We start from the raw sequence: 24,749 nt of genomic DNA, 5'->3' as shown, positions 1-24,749 counted from the left end.
CAAGGTGTTTCCTAAGGCATCTCTGTCCTTTCGAAGCATTCTTGGGGCTTGATCTTTAAACTCAGGCTCAAGGGGCAATTTCATCCATCTGCCCTTTACGGCAGCCCAACCCGTTTGTAGTTGCCGAACGAAAAAGCCCCTACAACTGTAATTTCGTAGCCCTAAGCATGACTGGAGGCTACTATCCTTCAAAAATTAAAACGAAAGGAAACAATTAAAAAAACCTTATCTAGATTCTTCTCTAAACTCCATAAAATGTTTCCAGCAAACCTTATCTAGTGTTTCTAAGCCATAAGAGAACAACTAAGTCAAAAACCCCTAATATTCTCAAACTTTCAATTAAAAAAGTAACAATGACTAAAGAAAAAATAAATTAGTTTCCTTCAATATTGAAACAATCATAAACCACAGCATAAAAAGTTACCATGTTTAGATTTCTAACCTAAGCATACCAACTAAATCGTTGAATTTAAAATGTTCACAAGCCAAACACAAAAAGAAAACACAAAGATTCATACAATAAATACTAGAAAATATTGAAATGAGAAATCAGGATAAGAATAAAAAGGTGAAAATACGTACATCAGAGGCATTACTAATGAGCTCACAGAGAAAGATCTCCTTGTTGTTGTAGAAGGTGTTGATGATCAAACTCAGAAGTTAGTTGATCTCATGGATCAGGACCCGAGTCCACCTCCTGGTTGTAAAACGACGTTGCCGAGGTTAATGTATCCCGCTCTTTGAAGAAGAGCTTCTTCAATGGCGGCTGCAAAGAGGAAGACAAGCGGCAACCCCTTTGGCCCTTGCTTTAGAAGAATCACCATCGTCAGCATCGGCAAACAGGAGGTCCCGGTTGAAAATTTGGAACACCGGATGGATCTAGCCATTTTGGAATACATTGTCGGCGGAAATCGGAGACCCGTCGGGGTTGGTGCAGGCGAAAGAGAAATCTTCTTCATCTTCATTCTTCTCGCAATCACCACCGTTGTTAGCTTTCTGAACACCTTCCTTCTCTTCCATTTTCAGCTTCTCCTTCTCATTATCTAAAGCTACGTACGGTTTTAGGGTCATTGAATACGAAATCACTACCGGAACCAAAGACTTTGGACTTGGAGCTGAAATTTACAGAGAGTTGCGAGTATTCAAATTTGTTCTTCAAATCGTACGAATTCAAAACCTGCTTGCATTTTCGTTTTGTTCAATCGTAGACAATTTGGGGGTTTTGAGGGTTTGAGGCTTGAAACTCGAGAGAGTGAGAGAGAGGGTTGGGAACTTGGGAGTTTAGTGTTGAGAGTTAATGGTGAGAAGAGAACATGTTAGAGAGTTCACATGGCTCGCTTTGAGTTTTTTTAATAAGAATTCAACACCAAAGGAGTTCACATGGCTCGTTTGGGTTTTTTTAATATGAATTCAACATTAAAGGGTAAAATCAAAAATCAGATATTAAGTAAATCCCAAAAAACATAGCTGGCAATAATAGGGTATATTTATAAAGTCTATTTCATGTAGGATAGGGTGTGTTTATAAAGTCAGTTTCATATAGGGTTTTTCTATGATTTTATAGCTAAAATGGGTTTCTTTATAGTTATCTAATATTTAAATTTATGCATGTGTTTTTTATGTCCAATAGTAGCACAACATTATTTGGATGTGATGCCTTTTTGAGATTCTGACGTTAACCAAGTTAAGTGTGATGTGGAACATGCAAAATGACAACAGTTTCCTTAGAGAAGTGATATCTATTATTTATAACAACCTCAGTTTTTATATAAATAAAAATAACAACCTCAGTTTTGCACCAAACAACTTAAGTTAAAATATTAAAACAACAATAGCACTCCAATGACAACTGATGCCTATAACAAGAAGTAACATCAGCATAATGTAAAAAACCAATGATGTAGAATATAAGCGGCAACAAACGCTATGTTGCTTGTGATGTTGTAAGTCAGAAAAAGCTTCAATGCATTAGTTAATTATGATGCTGTAAATTGTATTTAGCATCAGAGCTATTAAAACTACCAATGCCGTTGCAAGTTTAGACATCGGGGGTCAACACATTTTTTGCATGCGGGAGACACTTTAGCATCGAGAATTACAATAGATCCGATGCGATAAATATATAAAGGCTACGGATAATATATGTTGCCTATTACATAGTAATAGGAAACAATCACGAACAGTAGGTTGGGTATGTAATAGGCAACAATCACGAACGGTAGGTTGGGTGAGTAAGCCACAGACATTAAAGTGTAGATATTCCCATAGAGAAACTCAAACAAAAGACATTCCTCATATGAGGTAACCATTTCCTTCCAAAGGGGAGGGGGGGCTCTTTTAGATTTCTAATGTGATACTGAACGCAACGGATTTCCGCATACGATGTCGCATTAGATGCAAGCTCATAAATCCAACCAACACAACACTGCTCTCTCTCTCTCTCTCTCTCTCTCTCTCTCATCTTAAGTGGGACGTCACTCTAGTCGCTGTCAATCCCCCAACCACAAGCTCGCCGTCTCCTACCACAGCCTGCAGCAGGCCACGATCTTGTACGAAACGGGTGATACCGTGACAGCGACCAGGCCAAAGCCAGTGTCTTGCTGGCAACGAAGCCGGTGGCGCCTCCCCAGCTTTGAGCACCAAGACCGAGACCACTCACAGATTCAGAATCGAAACCCTGTCAGGCCACGTAGGTGGTGACGTGGCAAAAAAGATCTCAGAAGGAAGAGGTCATGGAGGCGTGACGTTTGAGCTTCACATGTTGGGTTGGTATAGGTATTCGTCGTATAGGATAGAGCTCAGGAAGTTGGAGGCCGCCTGCCACGACTTCGAGTTCGGGTTTTCCCCGGGTAATTGGACCGGGGCACCGGCACTAACCGGTCATTCGCGTGCATGGTCGCCTTATTCGTTAAATCCTAAGCTTTGTCTTATGTAGTGGAGGAGACAGTGGATTGGTTTGGTTTGCCATTTTGTTAATTTGCTGGGTAACTGTTACAGTATAGTTGCAGTATCTTTTTATTAATTCATGTGCACTGTGGGATTCATATTGTTGTTGGGGTGAGGTGAGAATGGGTGGAAAGGACATATAGGATTTTCTTTATAGATTTTTCTTGTTATATTATTGACAAATTATTTTTGCATATGTGTCAAATTGATATGCAAGAAGTTGAAATGCCTCTTTGAAGGAATGGAGGGAAGCAGTGTGCACAAGTTAATAAACAAACAAGCGAACTTTAAATGTAGCCAACTACACTAAACAAAAGCCAAGGAGATTAAAAGAAAAAAATGGTCATCTACCAAACGTGGTAAGTAAAGCACAAGAGAAAAAACTCTAGCTGCTAAAAAAGAAAGAAAGCTTCAGATTCGGGAAAACCCCGGATCCTGTTGGATCTTCGTTGTTCTTCGACAATTGATGGACCTATGTCGATCTACTCTTCTTTTGGTAAATCTATTGTCTCAAAATCAGTTTCCAACCTAACCTAACCATTTTCATGTTAGGTATATGTAACATCCAATGTATTTATCTCTTGATATATACAGCTATTTATGCATGCGTATTTAATATAAAAAAACATTAACAATAATCGAAAATGAATGACTATTTCTGTTATCACACACAGGATACTGAGGTGACCAAGGCACATGCTTAATTAGTTTTTCAGTGCAAATGACTAGAAACATAACACTAGTCCAATATATAAGCTAACCCAACCAATTATTTGATACAACAAAATTGTCTTTAACTTTCGAAATGGTGGTATGCGTGAATGCATCTATTAAGGAATAAATCACACTGGATACTAAGAAATAAATAACACAGATGCCATGCATGCACCTAACATGAAAAAATTTAGGTTAGGTGGGGTTTTTCTTTTTAACTTTATTTCCTTTCTAGAAAAGATTTTTAGGGTAGTTTTGCAATGTTTATTTGTATATGGCTGGGCTTACCTATTTTGTTTTATTTAAATAACCGTTTGATAACCATTTCAATTTTACTTCTATTCTCCTTATTTTTCCTCTATACTCTAGCACAAAAAATGAAAAATGAAAACTAAAATTAAAATAATTATCAAAAGGGCCTCTAAGGTTTTGATATCCTGCCATCTATCAATTGTTGTTGTAGGGACAATTATTAGTTGCCCACTATTAGCATAACAGCGCTATTGCACTTACTTGATAGTTTAGTGCTTTTTTAGGTCTCTAGTTCGAATCCCCACGGTATTATAGTTTTGTGTGTGTGTGTATGTGAGAAATCTTCCTTCCTTGTAATTTAATGTTGTCCAATTATTACTGAATACATCAGCCAATTAATGCTATCGTTGTTGTCGTAGGCACATTTATTACTTTCTTACGTAGTTGTCAAGTTCCGTACGTAGTTGTTACCCTTCGTACTTTCATCCAGAAAAATTAAAATTTTGAAGTAATCCAATTATTACTAAACACATCAAAAATTAACACAATTGTTGTACACATTTCTTAATTTATGCCTGACATTATCTTGACGAGTACTGTTTTACGTAGTTATTACCCTCGTACTGTCATTTACTACAATAATAGTAAAAAAAATTAGCATAAAAGGAAGCAGGTGAGTCACTTATCTACTTCAACAAAAATTCTCAAAAACTTCAACAAAAATTGTATGAGAGAAATATCAGAACTATTGTCTACAGTACTATTGTAGACAATAGTTCTGATAGTTCTATACAATAGTACCGTAGACAATAGTTCTGATATTTCTCTCATACAATTTTTGTTGAAGTTTTTGAGAATTTTTGTTGAAGTAGATAAGTGACTCACCTGCTTCCTTTTGTATATTTAATCATGGTGAATAATGTACCTGGAAACGTATGGCCAAAATGCATCTGTCAACCAAAATGGAAATCTGCCCTGCCCAGATTGCGAAGCAAGCAGATCCTTGACGAAACCACCCTTTACCAGATAAAATCAAACCTGTCAACATAATACCAAATTGGCACACAGATTCAAGGCCCTTTGTTTTCACAAACCACCCATACAGAACAGTGCACTTCATCTATAAAAGCACATAAGACTGGGTTAATATGTACACAAAGCCACCATCTTTTCTCCTCTAATTTCTAAGTAGGTCTTGGCTTGGCTTCCATAGAGAAGAATATTAGAATGGTTCAGGTTTATGAGGAATACGATTCCCAAGGAGAAGAGGAAGAAGATGGTCTGAATAGGAAGATGGTGTTGGTCTCAAAGAGCCTAATGGTTCAGATCAAATATCGAATCGATGATTTACCAGAGGTAAAATATATATCATTTTCGTCATTTTATATTCTATATTTATCTAATTTTTCACATATTTTGTGTCCTCTTGTTGTGCAGAGGCTACTCCAAAACAAATTAGGGAGGCCATGCAGGTTGATTTAGCTCCCTGGTCAAGAGTCATCTGCAGCTTGCTAGTGGGTTTTGAATTCTTGTATCAAATTAAATTTTTTTGTTCTTTGTTATTAGATTCGTTCTCCTCAACTTCCTTTGGATTTGTTTAGTAAATCAAATTGGAAATGTGAATACTCTTTTATGATACGCTGAGTACATCACAGCCAATGCAATCATGCTTTGAAAGAGCAAGACCTAACCTTGTTCAACAATTTTGGATCTCATGTTCATGCAGGTTGCTTCTTTCGCCACTGCTGTGCTGGACACATACGAGATGAGGCCCTTGAAGAACCGTGACCGATAAGGGTATCCTGAACAAGCTAATGGTTGAGGTGCAAAGTGTTCGTTGTCGTGTTCCTCCTAAGTGCAAGACGTACGGGTTTCGCAACAACTAAGTAATGCATGTGGTGTATTTTTTACATGTTATATTAATTATGCATCCATTGTATGATGATGATATGGTTAGCATCGGTATAAATGAATGTATGCTTGGCTTTCCAATTCCAATGCTATGCATCATGGTGTTTGGAGGGATGGTGTGCAAGTGGTGTATCCTAGTGGATAAGGGCTCGGATTTTGGGTATAAAACTCTTGAGTGTTTATTCTTGTACTTGTATTTTCCCTGGTATAAAGAATTTGGTAACACCGTGGACGTAGGCAGGTGTTTTGCCCAACCACATTAAATTCTTGGTGTTCTCTTTTATTTCACATTGTCATCAGTAGTTGCCGTGATGAGGGGACTAATTTAAGAGAGAATTTTTAAAATGATTACAACATAATAATATCACGGGAGGTCTCCCATGTCTCTTGTGACGCTTGGTGTGTGGCTTGTTGAATCTCTCAATGAGATTGCAATTGTTTTGCTTCTCTGTTTTGTCATCGATGGTTCAGGCATTCTGCTGTATTGGACTTTATTTGTCCCCCTCCCACCTGCTTTAGGTGTGGGCTTGAATGAATATCATTTTCGACCCAAAAAAATGCCTCTTCCTTTTGTTAAACAGAGAAATAAGAACAAATGAGATAGGTGAATTCTCTCCAATTTTTCATAGGTCTCTCCATTTTCTCTCTCTCTCTCTCTCTCTCTCTTATGTTGCTACCAAATCTCAATAACAACACCACACCTAAAACACTACATGTTGTCTATTAGAGAAACAAAAATATAAGAATCTACCTAACAGTTTGCCGTGCCAATGGTTAAAAAAGTAAAATATATAGGGATAAATTTAAATAAAATGTTTATATTAATAATTTTATATTGACATATCAAATTAGGTAGGCCCCTTTCAAATTTTGACTTAGTGCATCATCTAACTTTCGGGTGAGTGAATCAACTTGGGTTTCTTATCTGTCACATTCGCATGAAAAATATGCACGCATGTGCATGTGGGAATTTAAATTGAAAGCTTTTCAATGATAACATACGACATATGAGTTATTTCACAAGGGTCTATTTGGGAGTGCTTCTGAAAGGGCTAAAAGCACTTTCTAACAACCAAAAGCGCTTCTAAACAGCGTTTGGCAAAACAATTTAGAACTGCTTCTGGGTCATAGAAGCTCTTTCTAGAGAGTACCTACCATGTGCTTCTTCGAGAAGCACTCCCAAGTGGTTTTCAATGAAGCGCTTAGATTTCTTATGAAAATTTCAACATTTTTATAATAAAAGCGCTTTTGCTAGAAGCACTTATGATAAGTGCTTCCTAGATAAGCAATCCCAAACGAGCCCTAATTAAACAAATGGTAGTGAACTTTTCTGCAATTGTCATAATTAAACACGTCATACAAGTGTGGGTTCACAATTAAACGTAACCATTAAACTGAACAAATAAATATTTGTCGTCAAAAAGAAATACAGTCAAGACACAAATTAAGGTATGACTACACTCAAAATCAGAACCCCATTGCAAGCATGGGTTAGACTAGTTGGTCAGGGTCGTACACAATGTGGTATAAAAGAGTGTTGCTATTTTCACCCCCCCATCTTATTTCCCTACCCACCATGTGGTATTAACGATTCTCACAAGACGAGTCATGAACTTTCTCAAGAATCAGGATCGAAGGAGTCGAGATTCAAAATGTATAAATTCTAAAAATAGGTTTGTTGACTATACTGATGGTGGGTCTAAATCTCGCAGGTCAAATGAGCGAAAGAATCTAAGAGAAAAGGTCCAATATTTCGAATGTGAAGGCTATGGACACATATCTTCAGAATGTGCCAACACCTTAAAAAAGAAAAAGGATGGGAAAAATAAGGCATTGCATACTACCTGGAGTGACAGTGATTCTAACTCTGAAAATAATGAGAAGGCCATTGCACTTGTCACTACCGTAAACTTGGATGAACTAACGAAGAAGGATGATGATTGTGAAGATATGAATATTGAATTTATCATGAACAAATATGATGATTTGTTGGCTGCTTCTCAAACACTCATCAAACAAAATGAAGAGCTCGTAAAATCCATTGTCGTGCTGAAGCTGGAAAATTGCAAGATTGCAAACGAGTTTCAATCCTCTGATGCAGATTCCAAAAAGGTAAGTGCAAGTATGAACGAAAAATTAATGTTTTTGCAGAAAAAATTGACTGATTAGAATAAATTAATTGCATCTCTAACTTCTGACAACAAAACCCTTGAACTTGAACTTAAAAATTCAAAGGAAAGGATTGTTTTTTTAACTATTGGTGCAGAAAAAATTAACAAGATGATTAGCATGGGAAGAAGAGATGGTGACAAATTGAATCAAAACAAATATTCATGCTTGAATAGTATGAGTGGTCTCTTGTTTGACGTTTTTAACTAGTATCCATATTGTATCAAGTTTGGTTGTTTTAGTTTGAATAGGTTTTAGAGTTATAGTTGCACAGCAAGTGTGGTCACATGGGTTTCTCTCTAGGGAAAGAAACTGCTTTGAATAAAAGGACGGTTGGTTCTTTTTATTGTTCAGCTTTTCAACGTAATTACATCCTTGAGTATGTTGAATCTTTTAGAAAAAGCTGTTGTGCTTTTTTTTTTCTTTGGTAAGTCATCAAGTGCTCCTTTCTTGCTTGGTGATTTATCGAATCTATTCATCATTTATATTGCATACATATGCATGTCGGTGACTCATACGGTTTGGACTCCGAGACTGTTGCGGCGTTTATCCTTCGGCGAGCTTGAAGCAATGTGACTAGTATTGCGTTCAACATAAGAAGTGTCGAAGATCATCCCGTGACAGAAGTTGAGTTACGAAGAAGTCGGTAAACATTATCTAGAATGTGTCTAGGATAAGTGTGTGAGTACTTCTTGTAATCATCGTTCTATAGTATATTTGTGTTGGACTAAGGACAATGATTAAAATATCGGCCGTGTAGATAATATCGATTTACGGATATTTCGGGGGATATATCGTTATCGTTTTAGGTTTCGGGAAAAAATCAACAAAAATGACAGATATAGGCATTGAAACACATAATTTTTATGTAAAACTTTCATAGATGTTATGTACATTATCAATGAATGTATTGAACAAATAAAACTCAAAATTTACTAATAATAAGATATACATATGATGAAATATAAGTGGTATGTAATGCGCATTAATGAAAAGTTTGAAAATAAAATGTTAATTAGAATGAATAAACCATGCATAAATCCATAGTTTGTTTAAACATTGTATTACAATTTAGATAAGTGTTCATCTACATAAATGAAGAGCTTCAATGAGGTTCAAACAATGAGGAACAACCATCTAGATTCATATAATAGTTATACCAAGTCATGTAACCCGAGCAGTTTGTAAGTCATGTTTGAACATATGCACATAGGTCTCTCTTGAGCTCCCTATTGTCCTCCCATATATGGGATAGTTAAGATTAACCAACTAGTAGGTCCATAATTTTTTTTATTATCTTGAGCTTCATAACTAGTTCCACTATAATTAGACATGACATAAACATAGACATAGACATCATAAGATTCATATGAGTTAGTACTAGGTCTAGTTCCTATGCTCATAGATCCAAAACTGAACGCCATGTCCTCTTTAGATGGATTGGAGATATGTGGGTAGTGGACTGTGCATAGATTCTTCATATTAATAAATTATAGGGTTTTGAGCAAGGATTATCTATTTTTGGGTTTCAATTTGCTTTAATTGCCTTCAAAACTTCTAAATTTTTTTTGGGTTCAGTTATGGGTATCGGGAAATATCGGGGATATCGGCAAAATATCGGGAATATTCACTTATCGGGGATATACCGTCGATACAGAGGAAGATATGGCCTTACCCCCCGATCGTTGTCGACACTTGAAAATACCGATATATCAGCAGATATATCGGATGTATCGGCCGATATTTGAATCCTTGACTAAGGAGTCCCGTGGATTTTCCCCAAAGATGGAGTTTTACCACGTAAAATAATTCTTAGCGTGTTCTTTTATTTTATGCTCAGCACGTTACAGGAGTGATAAGCCATATCAATCCTGCTACCAAAATTTATTCTGGTTTATTAATTATTATCTTAAATTGGCTTATTCACCCCCCCTTCTAGGCTTTTTAATGATCCTATAGGTAATTTCAATCATGATTGAATTGCCTGCAATGAGCTTTAATTGCATCGAGCCATTATGAAGTATGTCGGAGCCCACAGTCGTCAACTTAGCATTAACCCACCTAGACTAGCCTAGCTTCTTGAGCTTGATTGAAAGAATTACATTACAGTCAGATTTATATGTTTTTCAAGAAAAGCTAAAAACAATAGAACTTAGCCAAAACAACTAACAACATGCATTCCAGTTTATGCATTAAAACGGAAAGCTTTTCAATTATAACATACGTCCTACTAGTCGGTCATGATTAAACACGTCACTAGTAGGTTCATAATTAAATGTAGCCAACTGCACTAAACAAAAGCCAAGCACATTATAAAATAAAATCAAATAAAATTGGTCCTCTACAAAAAGTGGTAAGTAGAGCACAAGAGAAAAACTCTAGCCGCTAAGAGAGAGAGAAAGCCTCAAATTCGGGGAAATCCTGAATCCCATTGGATATTTGCTATTCTTTGATATTAATTTAGTGGATCTATGTCGATATACTCTTCTTTTAACTAATCTATTGTCTCAAAATCAGAACCCAACCTAACCTAACCATTTTCATATAACCTAACCATTTTCATGGTAAGTATATGTAACATCCAATGATATTTATCTCTTAATATATACAGCTATTTATGCATGCATATTTAATTAAAAAAAGATTAACAATAATCGAAAATGAACGACTATTAGAAGGGATTTAAACTTCGTAGTTGCTAAAACTGAGGTGATCGACCAAGGCACATGCTTAATTAGTTTTTCAGTGCAGATGACTAGAAACATAACACTAGTCAAGTAAGCACAAAAACTTCTTGAGAAACTCAGTCCAATATATAAGCTAACCTAACCAATTATTTGATACAACAAAATTGTCTTTAACTTTCATTAATAAGGATTGAGGTAAGGAATGCTGTGTATTCGAAATGGTGGTATGCGTGGAGGCATCTTTTAAGGAATAAATCACACTGGATAAGAAATAAATAACACTAGATGCTATGCATGCACCTAACATGAAAAAATTTAGGTTAGGTGGGGTTTTTCTTTTTAACTTTATTTCCTTTCTAGAAAAGATTTTTAGGGTAGTTTTGCAATGTTTATTTGTATATGGCTGGGCTTACCTATTTTGTTTTATTTAAATAACCGTTTGATAACCATTTCAATTTTACTTCTATTCTCCTTATTTTTCCTCTATACTCTAGCACAAAAAATGAAAAATGAAAACTAAAATTAAAATAATTATCAAAAGGGCCCTAAGGTTTTGATATCCTGCCATCTATCAATTGTTGTTGTAGGGACAATTATTAGTTGCCCACTATTAGCATAACAGCGCTATTGCACTTACTTGATAGTTTAGTGCTTTTTTAGGTCTCTAGTTCGAATCCCCACGGTATTATAGTTTTGTGTGTGTGTGTATGTGAGAAATCTTCCTTCCTTGTAATTTAATGTTGTCCAATTATTACTGAATACATCAGCCAATTAATGCTATCGTTGTTGTCGTAGGCACATTTATTACTTTCTTACGTAGTTGTCAAGTTCCGTACGTAGTTGTCACCCTCGTACTTTCATCCAGAAAAATTAAAATTTTGAAGTAATCCAATTATTACTAAACAGATCAAAAAATTAACACAATTGTTGTTGTACACACATTTCTTAATTTATGCCTGACATTACCATGGCGAGTACTGTTTTACGTAGTTGTTACCCTTGTATCGTACTGTCATTTACTATAATAATAGTAAAAAAAGATTAGCATAACATCTTCTTATACAATAATTCTGGTAATTCGCAATTTTTGTTGAAGTTCTGATAGTTCTATACAATAATACTGTAGACAATAGTTCTGATATTTCTCTCATACAATTTTTGTTGAAGTTTTTGAGAATTTTTGTTGAAGTAGATAAGTGACTCACCTGCTTCCTTTTGTATATTTAATCATGGTGAATAATGTACCTGGAAACGTATGGCCAAAATGCACCCGTCAACCAAAATGGAAATCTGCCCTGCCCAGATTGCGAAGCAAGCAGATCCTTGACAAAACCACCCTTTACCAGATAAAATCAAACCTGTCAACATAATACCAAATTGGCACACAGATTCAAGCCCCTTTGTTTTCACAAACCACCCCTACAGAACAGTGCACTTCATCTATAAAAGCACATAAGACTGGGTTAATATGTACACAAAGCGACCATCTTTTCTCCTCTAATTTCTAAGTAGGTCTTGGCTTGGCTTCCATAGAGAAGAATATTAGAATGGTTGAGGTTTATGAGGAATATGATTCCCAAGGAGAAGAAGAAGAAGATGGTCTGAATAGGAAGATGGTGTTGGTCTCAAAGAGCCTAATGGTTGAGATCAATTATCGAATCGATGATTTACCAGAGGTAAAATATATATCATTTTCGTCATTTTATATTCTATATTTATCTAATTTTTCACATATTGTGTGTTCTCTTGTTGTGCAGTGGCTACTCCAAAACAAATTAGAGAGGCCATGCAGGTTGACTTAGCTCCATGGTCAAGAGTCATCTGCAGCTTGCTGGTGGGTTTTGAATTCTTGTATCAAATTAAATTCTTTTGTTCTTTGTTATTAGATTCGTTCTCCTTAACTTCCTTTGGATTTGTATGGAAAATCAAATTGGAAATGTGAACACTCTTTTATGATACGCTGAGGACTTCATAGCCAATACAATCATGCTTTGAAAGATCAAGACCTAATTTTGGATGTGCACTAATGTTCATGCAGGTTGCTTCTTTCGCCACTGCTGTGCTGGACACATACGAGATGAGGCCCATGAAGAACGTGACCGATAAGGGTATCCTGAACAAGCTAATGGTTGAGGTGCAAAGTGTTCGTTGTCGTGTACCTCCTAAGTGCAAGACGTACGGGTTTTGCAACAACTAAGTAACACCGTGGACTGAATGTATATTCATTATGCATCAACTGTATGATGATGATATGGTTAGCGTCGGCATAAATGAATGTATCCTTGGCTTTCTAATTCCAATGCTATGAATTGGTGTTTTGAGGGATGGTGTGCAAGTGGTGTATCCTAGTGGATAAGGGCTCGGATTTTGGGTATAAAACTCTTGAGTGTGTATTCTTGTACTTGTATTTTCCCTGGTATAAAGAATTTGGTAACACCGTGGACGTAGGCAGGTGTTTTGCCCAACCACATTAAATTCTTCGTGTTCTCTTTTATTTCACATTATCATCTTGCTGCAACCCTTATTTAGATATATCTTTTCATCAGTAGTTGCCGTGATGAGGGGAATTTTTAAAATGATTACAACATAATAATATCACGGGAGGTTTCCCCATGTCTCCACTATTGTGACGCTTAGTGTGTGGCTTGTTGAATCTCTCTCTGAGATTGCAATAGTTTTGCTTCTCTGCCTTGTTATCGATGGTTCAGGCATTCTGTTGTATTGGACTTTTGATTCAGTGAGTTTAGCCCATACTGGACCCACGTTCGTGTATGAGGAAAGTCTTAATAACCTATATTAAATAGGTGTCTGAAATAGTGCGTATGTGGGAGTTATGAATAGGTTCATTTTCGACCCATAAAGTTATTAAGGCCTCTTTTCATCTTTGTGAGTTTGAGGAGTTATCTCATCTTGATGAAAGACATCTATAAAGAATGCAAATTGAGATAGGCGAATTATCTCCAATTTTTGAATGAAGATTGGTCTCTCCATTTTTTCTCTCATCTCTCTCTCTCTCTCTCTCTCTCTCAAGATATATTTCTGATGGGGATCGAGATCAGGACACAGGTCACCAACCACATACATGAGCACCGAAATCTAGAGCTAGTGCAAACTCACATATATCGTAGCATATCCATGCCACAAATAAACTATTTCATTAATCATCAATATTCCATTTTCTACAACTATTACAATAGCCTTATTTATAGGCTTTACAAGACTTGGGCACCAAGACTGCTTGGTCCAAAAGTAAACTAATTAATTATAAAATCACACATAAATAATAAAAGATATCCTAAAACTACCTAAATAAGAAAATAACAATATATCATGAAATAACTAATTAAATGATAAATATATATCTTGATCCACCCCTATGCTCCTGCATCAGACTCCCCTGGTTGGAAAGAATTCGTCCTCGAATTCAAGCCTTTGATTGAGAAAAATCCGAGTAGAATCTTCAATTGCTTCATATTAATTTTGGATCTTTTAGCATCCAATTGAAACCTTCCTTTCCAAATAAAAAGATATTTGGAATAATTCGTTATTCTTGGCTTCTTCTTACTCCCTCTAACAATGCAAATGTTTCTCTCTAGAATCTTCAACCAATTGACAAAATCAACCAAAGTTTTGGCAACCTTCCAAGTGAAAACATTAATGCCCATAAAATCAATAATATCTTCAAGAGTTTTCTCAATTCTCATCTCTTCACTGTTCTGATTTGATCAATAAATTGCTTATCAAAATTTCTTTGAACACCCAAACAATTTTCATTGCAATTTTCACAGTTGCAAGGATCAAATATTGGAGGCAAATCCAAATTTAATAACTTTGATGAATAACAAGATGCACCAAAATTACCAAATCTATTTATACCTTCAAAGACATTGGGATCACGTTCGTGTATGAGGAGTCTTAATAACCTGAAATAAGTGCCCCTCTTCACTTGACTACACATTGAAGCACTATAAATAATGACAAGATTGGATTTTTTCTCTCATCTCTATCCCTGGGTATTCTCAGAATTACATATTAGAGTTTAGTTCCGGGCATTCTTAGAATCAACGGACTCCCACGGCTTAGAGTGTCGATGCGAGCTACTTGGTTCAGATAAGGGTTCATCACATCTCTGTCAGAACTCTTACCTACAGGTTCGAGCTTCGATCACGGCGAGCGACGCGTTCCATAAGTTGCCGTAGCATCCTCCTAATTTCCTCCATGTCATTGTAGTTGTCAACACGACCCTTCATCCAAAAACCTCCCCGATAAAGCAGATCTTGAACCAGGCTCTAATACCAATTGATGGGGATCGGGATCAGGACACAGGTCACCAACCACATACACGAGCACCGAAATCTAGGGCTAGTGCAAACTCACATATATCGTAGTATATCCATGCCACAAATAAACTATTTCATTAATCATCAATATTCCATTTTCTACAACTATTACAATAGCCTTATTTATAGGCTTTACAAGACTTGGGCACCAAGACTGCTTGGTCCAAAAGTAAACTAATTAATTATAAAATCACACATAAATAATAAAAGATATCTTAAAACTACCTAAATGAGAAAATATCCACCCCTATGCTCCTGCATCACACACACACACACACACACACACTCTCTCTCTCTCTCTCTCTCTCTCTCTCTCTCTCTCTCTCTCTCTCTCTCTTATGTTGCTACCAAATCTCAATAACAACACCACACCTAAAACACTACATGTTGTTCTTTTTCTTTTTCTTTTTTTGTTGCAAGGAGGGTCAAAGCCCAAGAGAAAGCCAAAAAGAAAACTACACTGGGACAAGCCTAGCAATGGTCATCCTAACAAAGTCATTTGCCAAGAGGCTTACAATAGAAGGAGGGGGAAGATCAACAACATGATAACCAAAATTGAAACTTTGATCCATATGAGCCATATGGTCAGCAACAAGGTTTTGTTCTCTATAAATATGAGAGATGGAACACTCCCAGTCACGCAAGAGCATGTCTTTGCAACTATGGATGAGACTAGAGATAGGGTGACTAGGCCTAGTCTCTCCATTAATTAAGGAGACAACAGTAAAAGAGTCACACTCTACTTTAATTCTTCGGAAACCTTCGTTTCAAGTAAGGAGTAAACCTCTAAAAACACCCCATAATTCAGCTTCAAGGATTTTACCACACCCCAAATTTGTAACAAAACCCTTGATCCATCCACCCGTAGAGTCCCTTATGATGCCTCCAGCTCTAATAGATCCCATCTCACCCATACAACTGCCATCCACATTAATTTTAAAATAGCCAGCACAAGGAGGAGACCAATGTAACTTAAGAATTTGTTTGGAAGTCTTAGAATTCCTGGAGTAGTTAGCCACCAGCCACTCCCTAGCAAATTGAATGATTGGAATGTGGGGCCAATGAGAAGGAGTAAAGTTAACATTAAACACTTTCTTACATCGCCATTTCCAACAAAACCACAGGTAGGCCAAGAATAGAGAGGACCAAGGGATACCTTGCATGCAACTGAAACTAGCCTTAATATTGATGAAAAGCCAGTCCTTAAAATCCATAGAGAAAGAGTGAGCAATTTGATTAGGAATACCAATGGAATTCCACATTCTAGCCGCATGACTACACCTGCGAAAAAGATGGTCCAAGGATTCCATGGAAACGTTGCAACAAGGGCAATTAGGATTGGGAGCTAAGTTCCTTCTTACACGTTGGACATTGGTTAGGAGCTTACCTTGAAACAGCAGCCAAACAAAGGTTTTTATCTTTGGAAGAACATGCAGCTTCCAAATAGTATCCCAATTCCAAGTATGATTAGTCTCCTCAGTAACAAAGAGAAATAAGCTGTTTTCACTGAAAATTCACTATTGGAGGTAAGTTGTCATATACAAGAGTCCACCTCAGTATGATTAAACCTGCATGAATACAATGAATTTTCTACACCACATCCAAGGGGAGACAACCTAGAAGCCAATTGGTGTTCCAACCTTGCTACGTGAGGAAGTCACTCATAGTCCACTCAAGCAAATCATCATAAAGGGAAATAGTGGTGAAGTTCTAAACAGGCCCACAACCTGCCCAATTATCCTTCCAAAACAAGATATTGTCACCATTACCAACTCGCCATTTAAGCCCTTTAGAGACAATTTGAGAACCAAATAAAATACCTCTCCAAGTACTAGAGCAATTAAGGAATTTGAGATTTGGAGCAGCAAGCAAACTTTGATCTTTTAGATACTTCCATTAAGAACTTGAGACCAAAGACCTTGATCCTTTTGGACAATTTTCCAACCAGTCTTGGCAAGTAAAGCCTAGTTCATACAATGAGTTTTTTTTATGCCCAGACCACCAAAGCTCTTAGGTTGACAAATAATGTCCCAATTAATAAGGTGAATTTAGTTTTATCACCAGTATAACCCCACAAAAAATCTCTATTAAGCTTATCAAGCTGGTTGCAAATAGACATGGGAAGATCAACAGTTTGCATCGTATAAATTGGAAAAGTTGAGGTAACAACATGCAAGTTAGTTAATCTACCTGCCATAGATAAAGTGTGACTCTTCCAAGAAGCCAATCTACACTGCACTTTGTCAACAATCCCAGAGTAAGTATCCTTGGTAATTCTAGACTGAATCAAGGGAACACCAAGATAATTTCCAAGACAATCAGTAAGGGGAGACCCAAAAATATTAGCAATAGTAGAAGCAATCCCAAAATCAGTATTAGGAGAGCAGCAAATTCTGGATTTATCAAAATTAACTTGCTGACCCGAGGCACCACAAAATAAATCCAAACAATGCTTCATAAGCTTAGCTTGGTGGATAGAGGCTTATCCAAATAAAATAAGGTCATCAGCAAAGAAGAGGTGGGATATAGCAGGACCATTTATGGCAACCTTAACAGACTTCCAAGTTCCAGAGGAAACATGATCATTGATAATATGGGAAAGTTTTTCCATGCACAAAACAAAGATGTAGGGGGAGAGGGGGTCACCTTGTCTGATCCCAACACTAGGAAAGAATCTTTCAGTAAGCTCACCATTGAGGATAGCTTGGTATCTGACAGACTTAATGCACTGCATCATAAGAACAAGTAATTTACCTCTAATACCAATTTCCCATAGCACATCATAGATGAAATCACAATGAAGTCTGTCATAGGCTTTGGAGATGTCAATTTTCCAACCAATGAAACCCTTCTTTCCTTTTGAGTTTCTAAATTTATGAAGAACCTCTTGAGCAACAATAATGTTGTCAACAATCTGCCTGCCAGGGATGAAGCTAGCTTGAGCAGGACTGACAACATTCTGCATGAAAGGCCTGAGCTTCTGAACAATGATATTAGACACCACTTTGTACATTATATTACATAGGCTAATAGGCCATAACTGAGCAACAGAGCTAGGACTCGCCACTTTAGGAACAAGGGTAATCAATGTGTCATTTAAAGCATCAGGAATGTTAGCATGGCTAAAACAACCAGCAATTAACTCAACAAAGGTACCTTGACAAAGATCTCATAAATCATGGTAGAATTTAGCAGTGAAACCATCTAGGCCTGGGGCTTTAAAACTACCAATATTGAACAAACAATCCTTTATGACTTGAGGATTAATATCACAATTGAGATTACCCAACTCAGAAGTCTCTAATCTAGGAAAAAATGGGGGAGATTAGAATTAGAGTACCTCATTATTTGAACTGCAAAAAGAGTCCTGAAATAATCAACAATGATATTTTTCATTTATTTTTTATCATTAGTCCACGTACCTTGAGCATTAGTAAGGTCTTCCAGTTTGTTCCTTCTTCTACGAATAATGGTAGACAGGTGGAAAAACTTGGTTTTACGATCCCCTTCTTTAAGTCAAGTGTTCCCTGATTTCTGCAGCCAAAAACGTTCTTCTTGGTCAAGTAAAGCTTGGTAATCACTGACAAGCACTTTTTCTAAGTCAACCAGAATAGGAAAGTGTCTTCTGCATAGAGTTTTTTGGACACCGCCAATTCTAGCCAACAATTTTTTCTTATTTCAAAACAAACACCCAAACACGTCCTTATTCCAATCAGCAATAGCTTTAGAAAGGTCTTGAGTTTTTTTAAGGATATTTCCAGTATAGTTAGCCCATTTATCAACCACAAAGCTCCGAAAAGTAGGGTGCATGAGCCACATGGCTTGAAATCTAAAAGACTTGACATTAGCACAAGGGAGATGAGATGACTGAAGGCTTATCAGCAGGGGACAATGATCAGACTTGTCCCTAGGTAGATGTCTGACAAAGGCCTCAGGAAATTTATGTCTTCAGTCAATGTTGGAAAGACCACGATCCAATCTTTCCCAAGTGAGGACACCATTTTCATTTTTTCTACACCATGTAAACTGAGCACCAATAAAGCCAAGATCAATCAATTGATTTCTATAAATCAATTCCACAAACCCACTCCGATGAGAAATAGGATTACCACCACATTTTTTAGAATTATCAACCCATTCATTGAAATCCCCAGCAATCATCCAAAGAAGGTTCGAAGCTGAAGCAATCCCATCCAAAAAGACAAGAATCTCAATCTTATGAATTTTAACTAGATCTTTCATAATTCCAGGGAATTTTTTACTTCCTCCACCTTTTACATTCCAAACCATAATCATGATGATGGGAAAAAAAGGGTAAGAAAAAAGCTTGAGGTAACAACCTCACTGACTGGAAAAGTTCAATACTTCTACTAAAATATAAGTAGCACCAACAACTCCATTTTTAACATCTAGCATAGCTTTTTTTAGTCTAGCAGCATCCAAATTAATGGTAATATGAGGGGCAGAGTTATCCCCATGGTCATCATCCATCTTGTTGGAAAAATGAGTGCTAAATTGCTATAAAATAAACAAAATAAATACTGCACATAAAACAGATTTTTACAAAAGGAGAATTGAATTAGAAGAACCTTAATTGAGTCGAGGCAAGTGTTGGACACTTTGACCTTAAGACGAATTACGCCCCACACTGGTGCTTATGGTTCACTAGCGTTCGCCTCCCAGGATACAACGACTCCCCTCCTTGTGAAAGAAGCACTGCAATTCACAAGGAACTTTGAACCAAATTATGCAGGAACCTCTCTTTATGAAAACTCTAATGTTTTCTATATGTGAAAGTCTGTATGTAGAGAATTAAACTGAATTCATAAAACTGCAGGAGGATTGCTCTATTTATAGATGATGAAATACCCTTTCCAAAAAGGTATCCCTATTTGAAAAGGCAAACAATGCATCCCTTGGTTTGAAGAGTTGTCACCCCCCATGTGAAGATGTCTTTAACCCAAGGGTCATGTCTTCAACCCAATGAATTTTATTAATTTCCATTCAAATAGGAAAATCAATATTAGTTAATATTAAATTTTCCAACAATCCCCCACATGAATGGAAATTGACTCAACAACATGCAAACAAAAAATGAAGACACTAGAGAGAGTTCCTATTAGAAGAATACTGCATCTGGATAGGTAGCTTTTGGCCTTGAACCTTCCATAGTGACATACTATCGGATTTACTTGGCTAATCAGTGAACGTGATGTCTTGAACTGTTCAGCCGTTTGTGTAAACCCAGACAATAGCACTCACACAACACCCTTCTAAACATATTTGGTTCGATCGGTTGTGCTCGTTTTGGCCCTGAGCGATTCCTGGTATTCATGAGAGCTTTAGAAAATTCAAGCCTTAAAAAATTCTCATAAAACGGCCTCATTTCACACTCACATAGGTGACTTCCTATTAAGAGTATCCTGCACTACCCCACTTGGATTTCCAAGCTATAGGCATCATTAAAATCAAAGATTAGCCTAAAACAGGCAGCACTGTTTCACTGTTTCATCATAGGACATGGGTAAGAGATGTAATCTCGGCAGTGCTACTACTTAGTCATCATAATCCATAGATCTTGGGATCTCCAGTCAGCTAGGTTGGGTATCCACTATGGAGACTTTAAATATTTAGGCTTATACTCTCATTCCCCTCGATAATCAACTAACTCTGTAGTCTGACCTTTAAATATTGGATCCACTAGGTTGACTATTTTTGTAATATATTGCCATAATAATTTCATATATGGAAATAAATTACATTCAAGAGTAGTTTTAATTTATTTTGTTAAGACTTAATAATTGTGTCAACTGAGTAACCTTCTAATACTCGGTTAGACACCCCCACATTTGTGGTACTTATAGGAAGGTCTCTAACCTTCTCATACCTTGTATAAGAGAAATTTAAACTCTTGTGAACATCAAAGCCTCTCTCCACAAAAACGTGGTGCTTATGAACTAATCTAGAAAACTTCTATTTTCTTTGTCAGGAAATAGAATTCCAAATTTTCCTTCATGCCTGTCACCCCCACAATTTTCACATAATTGTGGAAGGTATTAAGCAATCTGTTAATCATTTTTTCATATGCCTAAGAAGGAGACAACTTTTACTTTATTCTAAAGAATGAGATAATAGTTCTATAGTATTAGTTTATAACTTCCTTTAAATCAATTCAATGTTGCATTAGTAATAGAACCATGTTGATAACATAATTAACATGTTCTAGTTACCATACCCTCATTAATTGATTAAAGCAAATCATTATAAAACTAATTTTTCTTTATAAAGTGCACATCAATTTATACATAGGGTAAGGCTTTGGTGCCCTTTGTACATATGCATCTCATTCTATAGGTAGTATATCTCCAACAGCCCTAGCACATTGCATGAACCTAATATTCTATACAAAATCATAGAATATATGTTTTGTCATAAAATGGGTTGCCTTCACAAAATTTTGTTTTGCCTAACACAGCAAAACTTCCAGATTTTGATGTCCACTTTCCTTTAATTTAGAAAACTTAATATCTAAGTATCAAATTTTCTAACAAACATCGACTCAACCCAAAATCTGGTTTTGTGTAACCGATGGACATCTTCATAGCCTTAAGACCCGTTTATGACAGAAAACATCAAATGGTTTCTTAACAGTACCTTGAAGGCATCCAAATCTGCATAATGACAGTGGAACTCGAAACCACTTAGTTTGGTCTGCAATTCGTCATGGCGAATATCATAGCAACTTTTAGTCTGTTCCAATGCATGGAATTGTCACAAATATATACACTGGCCATGACAACTCTTAATTGATTATGACATATCCAAGAGTCACAATATGAAACAACTTAAAATTAATTAGAGTGCAGTAAACAGCGACAGCGCATATTCATTCAAAAGATGGAGTTGAAATTAAACTAGGCATTCGATATAAGCAACTAATTTAATCTCAAGTCAACGATGCACTAAAACTGTTATATGCATTAGATTCAAAATCAGTGATGCCAATATACATAAATTCCCTACACGGGTGCAGACTACATATGCAAACTGTTTTGCACCTTTTTCTTAACAATAGAAACAGAAGGCAATCAGTGCTTGTGGGAGACTTTATTGAATGGTCCCGATTATTTAGATTTGTTTAACTTTGAATTGTATAAAACAAAAGAAACTAACAGGAAACCAATTCAATAGAATAAACAACTCATTAAAAGATGTTTTTCTGTTTGTACCAAAATCAAACCTTTGCAACGCTAACATTTAAATGCACAAACACAAATTAATGTATATGGCAATTAAACACAGATTAATGTATATAGCAATTAACACAAACTAATTCGTCTTAAGATTGTTGGAAAAATGAGTGCTAAATTGCTATAAAATAAACAAAATAAATACTGCACATAAAACAGATTTTTACAAAAGGAGAATTGAATTAGAAGAACCTTAATTGAGTCGAGGCAAGTGTTGGACACCTTGACCTTAAGACGAATTACGCCCCACACTGGTGCTTATGGTTCACTAGCGTTCGCCTCCCAGGATACAACGACTCCCCTCCTTGTGAAAGAAGCACTGCAATTCACAAGGAACTTTGAACCAAATTATGCAGGAACCTCTCTTTATGAAAACTCTAATGCTTTCTATATGTGAAAGTCTGTATGTAGAGAATTAAACTGAATTCCTAAAACTGCAGGAGGATTGCTCTATTTATAGATGATGAAATACTCTTTCCAAAAAGGTATCCCTATTTGAAAAGGCAAACAATGCATCCCTTGGTTTGAATAGTTGTCACCCCAAACAATGCATCCCTTGGTTTGAAGAGTTGTCACCCCCCATGTGAAGATGTCTTTAACCCAAGGGTCATGTCTTTAACCCAATGGATTTTATTAATTTCCATTCAAATAGGAAAATCAATATTAGTTAATATTAAATTTTCCAACACATCTCATCTCCTGGAATATCATCCATTTTATCTTCAGAAGGGCCTGGGTCAGGAGCCTCAACCCCAGGTAAAATAGGAGGAATAAACTTACCAGAATTAGGAGAGAGCTTCAATTTCAAACTTACCACAACGTCTCCCAACGTGGCTTCTTGAAAATCAATACTCTTGACTTGAAATCCTGTCGATTTTCTAGACGCAACACCTTTTAATTTTCTCTTAGAATCAGAATGAGCATCAAAGCCAACTTTGGTAGTGGAGGACTAGAAATATTGTTCTCAAAACTAATCTTGGTATTTTTCACCACACCATCATTCGAGATATCACCTAGAGCCTGGCGAGATTTACCTTTAGACTTAGTTTGGCTCAATCTGCATTTGGGTTACTTCCTCAATAACTTCATTCCCAATAGAAACATGAGCTTCAACTCTGTTATTAGAATTTTCTAAGGCCTCAAACCTTGACCCAGAAGGGTAAGCACCTCGTTCATCTTGAACCTCATTTTTCTTTGGAGCAATCTTCTTAGCCTTTGAGTTAACACTAGCCTTAAAAGGCTTTTTACCCTTCCAATTCTGAACAAGGCTCCAAGGTCCTATCAAGGTGTTCTTAGCCTCATAGGGATCAATATGAGGCTTAATAGAAGAGCTTGCCTCATTAACATGGAGGGGAGATCCACTCAGGACCACTTCATCTATAGGTTGGATAATATTGTGGACATTATCAGTATAAGGAGCCTTAATCACCGAGGGGCAAATGTTTTTATTGTGACCATAACACCCACAAGCAAAGCACACCAAATGAATGCCTTCATATTCCAAGCCATACTAGTTATCCTCCACTTGAACAAAAGCTTTCAGAGGTTGGGTTAGGTCTATCTCAACATACACCCTTGCATATTTCCCACAAACCTGGGCAACAGTATTGGAGTCAACCTTGAATGTGGTGCCCAGTAAATCCCCAATACGGAGCATGGCCTCAGGACGGAACCATTCAACATGAAGACCAATAATACGGACCCATACAGTCATCCTTGTCACTTGTTCCACCAAAGGGTTAAAACCAGGCTTCCAACATTGCATAACCAGGTATTGCCCAGCAATTACCCATGGATCTCCACACAAAATTGCTTTCATGTCCTCTTCAAGCACAAATCTCACAATAAAGAAACCATTTTCTAAATCAATTAGCTTCCAAGGACCCTTAATCATACCCCATCTATGTTGCTAACGAGCAAGTAAAAATTTATACATGTTGGACTTACCCATAAGCTTGATGATGATAGAGGTTCGCTAAGGCCGGTAGAGTCGTTCTTTAACATGTCCAGAAAACTTAATGCTCAGGCCCTTTTCACCGTCTAAAACAATGAAATCTTTAGCCTCAATTGGGAGTTTATCATCCTCCATCCCTGCAAGCCCAGGTCCGGTGGAGCCATGCCCACCGTGTTTCAAAACTAAATCCCTAAAATTCAAAATCACAGGAGAAGGAGAGCCAAAACCCACTTCAGTCACCATATCTCTAGACGAGCTGAGATCTGGCTCTGTAGTTCGAATCCATTTCATTCCCACTGCTTCCAGCTTGCTCTCATGGTTGGAGAGCATTGAAAACAAATTTTGGCAGAGTCGCTGTCGTTACAAGTGGTAGTCGAGAGAACTCACTGGAAAAAATCGCCACGTGAGGAGCGTTCTCTTCATCGCGTGTCGGTGACTCATACGGTTTCTAACCCATTGCACTTATCACGATCGTAAACTTGGATGAACCAACGAAGAAGGATGATTGTGAAGATATGAATATTGA

At 36.8% G+C, this 24,749-nt stretch overlaps 3 long non-coding RNA genes and 1 pseudogene across 3 annotated transcripts; 2 read left to right on the top strand and 2 right to left on the bottom strand.

Moving 5' to 3' along the window:
* Positions 1–670: 670 nt before the first annotated feature.
* Positions 671–5,032, bottom strand: LOC148916379 (uncharacterized; annotated as a pseudogene).
* Positions 5,033–5,055: 23 nt separating this feature from the next.
* On the top strand, positions 5,056–6,087 carry LOC103335796 (uncharacterized). Its single transcript, XR_514351.3, has 3 exons — positions 5,056–5,268; positions 5,350–5,426; positions 5,639–6,087. It is a non-coding gene; the product is annotated as an uncharacterized LOC103335796 (long non-coding RNA).
* Positions 6,088–12,171: 6,084 nt separating this feature from the next.
* Positions 12,172–13,154, top strand: LOC148916378 (uncharacterized). Its single transcript, XR_016128099.1, has 3 exons — positions 12,172–12,355; positions 12,437–12,513; positions 12,718–13,154. It is a non-coding gene; the product is annotated as an uncharacterized LOC148916378 (long non-coding RNA).
* Positions 13,155–19,538: 6,384 nt separating this feature from the next.
* LOC148916377 (uncharacterized) lies at positions 19,539–22,749 on the bottom strand. Its single transcript, XR_016128058.1, has 3 exons — positions 22,498–22,749; positions 21,674–21,730; positions 19,539–19,735 (listed from the first exon to the last, which is right to left on the bottom strand). It is a non-coding gene; the product is annotated as an uncharacterized LOC148916377 (long non-coding RNA).
* Positions 22,750–24,749: the final 2,000 nt, after the last annotated feature.

The sequence above is a fragment of the Prunus mume genome, linkage group LG6 (assembly GCF_029339155.1).
Source record: "Prunus mume cultivar Tortuosa linkage group LG6, ASM2933915v1, whole genome shotgun sequence".
NCBI classification, from domain to species: domain Eukaryota; kingdom Viridiplantae; phylum Streptophyta; class Magnoliopsida; order Rosales; family Rosaceae; genus Prunus; species Prunus mume.
The sequence above is the reverse complement of the archived record's forward strand: the minus strand, read 5'-3'. Positions and strand labels throughout refer to the sequence as shown.